Source organism: Montipora capricornis, chromosome 11, assembly GCF_036669925.1.
Source record: "Montipora capricornis isolate CH-2021 chromosome 11, ASM3666992v2, whole genome shotgun sequence".
Classification (NCBI taxonomy): Eukaryota; Metazoa; Cnidaria; class Anthozoa; order Scleractinia; family Acroporidae; genus Montipora; species Montipora capricornis.
The window spans coordinates 32,412,575-32,416,213 of record NC_090893.1 but is presented as its reverse complement, the minus strand read 5'-3'; positions in this window follow the sequence as shown (position 1 = coordinate 32,416,213).

Here is a 3,639-nt window from a genome sequence, read left to right as displayed (position 1 = left end):
AGGCTCAATCACTGAAACGAGCGCTTGGGCTAAATCAGTAAACGAGTGCTATATTCTTCACACGATCTTGGAAAAAGGGTAGTTAATCGAACAGTAAAATTAAAGCCAAAATTTTAAAACAGGGGTTAGGCCTGATAACTGAAACGAGCGCTTAGGCTGCGCTTAATCAGCAAAGGAGCGCTATTTTCTTCACACGATCTCTTAAAAAGTGTAGTTAACCGAACCGTATGAAATGCAAATTTGACGAATGAGGGAGTAGCTCTGCAACAGTCTGACAAAGTGTATGCAAGTAAGATGACTGCAGGACTGCGGGAGAAGGTTTTCAATCTCTAAATTTTAGTGGCCGGGTATTCTAGAATCTAGCCTTCTAACTTTTAAAACACTCCAACCAAGGACTTAAAAATTAGCTCGCGCTAACCATGCTTCGAACAACTCGGCAAGCCCTTGCTGTCTTCGGTACGTCCGACTAACCAAGAAAAATTCCACGAAATTAGAATTGTCGAACAATTTATTTAAGAAGAGGTTTAGCAAATCAACTTACAAAACAAGTGGATTTGTCTTTCTGAGAGTATATAAAAGTTGATCAAGTCAATTAAACCGAGCAATTGAGTCTCCATGAATCAATTTCACATAACTTTGTCAAAGGCCAATTAAAGGCTGAAATGTTACACACCGTATGAAAATTACGCACAAAGGAAACGCGGCGAAAGAGTCTCACATTTGTCGCCAAAGTTTAGCTCTCTTTCTTCGAAGCCACAGTTTTTTAGTAACTCCTTTCTTCAGTTTGTTGTATCAGCACCTTTCTTTAAAATTATATTGCAGGAAACAAACCAACAATCAAAATATGTGAAGAGCTGACCGGCACCACAGCAAGCATACAAATGCAAGATCCTCATCAGTCTTGTAATGCATTTGAATATTAACGTTTTTCTTCGTTGACTTCTTAAAACGATGGAGTCCTGGATCATATTGGTAACGATTCAATTCAGGATCGTCCTCCGCGAATTCGCTTTGCCAGCTGAATTTCGGTTCTTTTGTTGACCCTATAGGTTTCCGACAATGCTCCGTGTCGTGGAAAATGTAGACGCCGTATTTCTGTGCGAGCTCTGTCTCCAGTTCTGTACAATGGCATTTCTCCGCGATACCGTGAGAGGCCATTCATTCCTCGGGTACTTGTATTTTCCCGCTGTTCTTTACCGCTTATAGCTACACTCACCATTTTACTTCTTTGTAAGCGCACAAGACCACGCGTTAGCTGATAAAACCGTTTTGATTGTGACTCCAATGTGATGCTGAAGTATATGAGGCTAAATGTAACGGAAATTAAAGCGCGAAAGACATTTGATTGGTCAAGCAAAATGACAATATATCTAATTGGCTGGTTCAAACTGGACGAATGAAGGGACGGATTAGTTTCTATAGAAACGGCAGGGCTGCGTAGGGAATGATTTTTTATTAAACGAGTTGACAAGTAAATTGACCGCAGTAAAAACGATTAGTGAACTGGTTCGTCAGTTGAAAGAAGTATCAGAGTTTTAACGGTTTGGCCGAGAATTTGAGCGCACCCAAGCGCCTCTATGTCTAATTAAGCAATGATCAGGGACGCTTTCTATTCGACCAAAAATTTCGAAAAAACCGGCTATAAAGGAATCGAATGGAAAGGAAATATGCAGGGAATTTTTTTTGAGAATCTAGGAAAAACTCGTGAAGTGATCCTGAAGTTCCGGAACAACCTGAAGATCCGGTCCCATTGGTTCATTCCTGCCTCGCGCTCCGTTTACATTTTGGGTAATATTCATTCGAGCGGCCAACCGGAAAATGCTGTTCCATGAAATTATCGAAGTATTCTGGTCGAATAGAAAACGCCCCAGATCGAATTGGATGTATTAAAGGTTGACGTTTAGTTCATTTAAAACAACGTTGCAAAAAGGTAAGCCTCGAAGGCCAAAAGCACACTTCAATTGTTCTTGTTCTTAATATCACTTTATTTGCATAATAAAAATATTTACAAAAGTTAAAATATCTCCTAAAGGTAAGAACTATAAATTACGAGCAATATAGATATTTCTCTGTTTAAAACTGTTTTAAAACTTCCAAATAAATAAATAAATAAATAAATAAATAATAAAATAAAAATAGAAAAGTCATTTATTATCATTCATTAATAATAATAATAATAATAATAATACAATAATGATAATACTATTTAGTATAAATACACAGGTGATTATAAAAAATCGCGCGCTCTCATTGGCTCGCTATCTCGGATTATCAGCCGATAATCACCTCGACGGACAAAATGGCTGCCAGTAGTCGTTTTGCCACTGATGATTTCGCGTTGAAATGTTTTTTTTTCTCTTTTTTGAACAATTATTCGCCTCAGGCTCAGTGATTATAGGTGAATATTCACCTCGACTTCGTCTCGGTGAATATTCACCGATAATCACTGAGCCTGAAGCGAATAATTGTTAAATATTTATAGAGCGCTTATTCCCAAAGGCCCAAAAGCGCTTTATATCAAAAATAAGGAAAAAGGAAAGGAAAGGAACTTTATTTAAGTTTTAAGTGTTCTAGCCCTGGAGTACTCAGGATTGAGGACACTCTAAAACTCTAAACTCAGTTTATTAATCAAGATTAAAATTAGATGAAAAGAGAAAGATTTGAAAGAGAAGATCTTAGGGTTCTGTAAGGCATATAAGGTTTAATTAATAAGCTTAGTGGGTGATGTCGACAGGCGCAGTACTTTGGAGGGCTTAAATGTGATGTCTGCAATTTTGAAAACTATCGTCTGTTCAATTGAGAGCCAGTGAAGCAGAATAAGCAGACGCGTGACGTGTTTATATCTGCCACTACTGATGAATGAGCATAGCGACACCCTGAACACGCCTCAAAACATATTTCGGCTGATCATACAGGAGCGAGTTACATGCAACAGTCCCGTAGAAGTAACAAAGGCATGAATGAGGGTTTTACACTTACGCTAAGACTGGAACTTGCGATTCTTGGAGAACTTGCAAAGATGAATAAAAGAAGACTTTGCGCACACAGCTGTCAGTGACATGTGGTATCATCGAGAGAGAATTATCGAAAATTACTCCGATATTTTTAGCAGTAATAGGCCTTTTTTAATATGAATTCAGCTTGATAGCGAGTCATTGAGGACAAAGACAAAGGAAAGTGGATGATATGTAAATATTTTTCACATTAATTCCCACTTGTTTCTATTGTCTTTGTCCTCACTCCCTCACTTTCAAGCTGAATATTTAATATATCGAAAATGGCCTATTGAACAGCTACCACTATCAGAAACAGTGCGCCAAGGCTACTATTCAGATCTGGACATGGGCGATAACGTAAGACGACGAAAAAAAAAAGAATTTTCGTCTTGCCACTCAGTGTTCAACATCAGTTTGTTTGCTAACATCCATAAGTCAACATCTCTAACGCAATTTTCAATGTACATGAGACTAAATCCTCATAAGATGAGATTTAACGACCTATCATCAGCATAAAAATGGTGTGAAAGTCTCCCATGGGGGAAGTATATAATGAGTCAATGAGTTTGTTGGCTTCTTTTTTTTGCATGGACTTGTCTTCAGCCCATATCAGGAAGCCATGGGCTCAAGAAACACAAGAAAA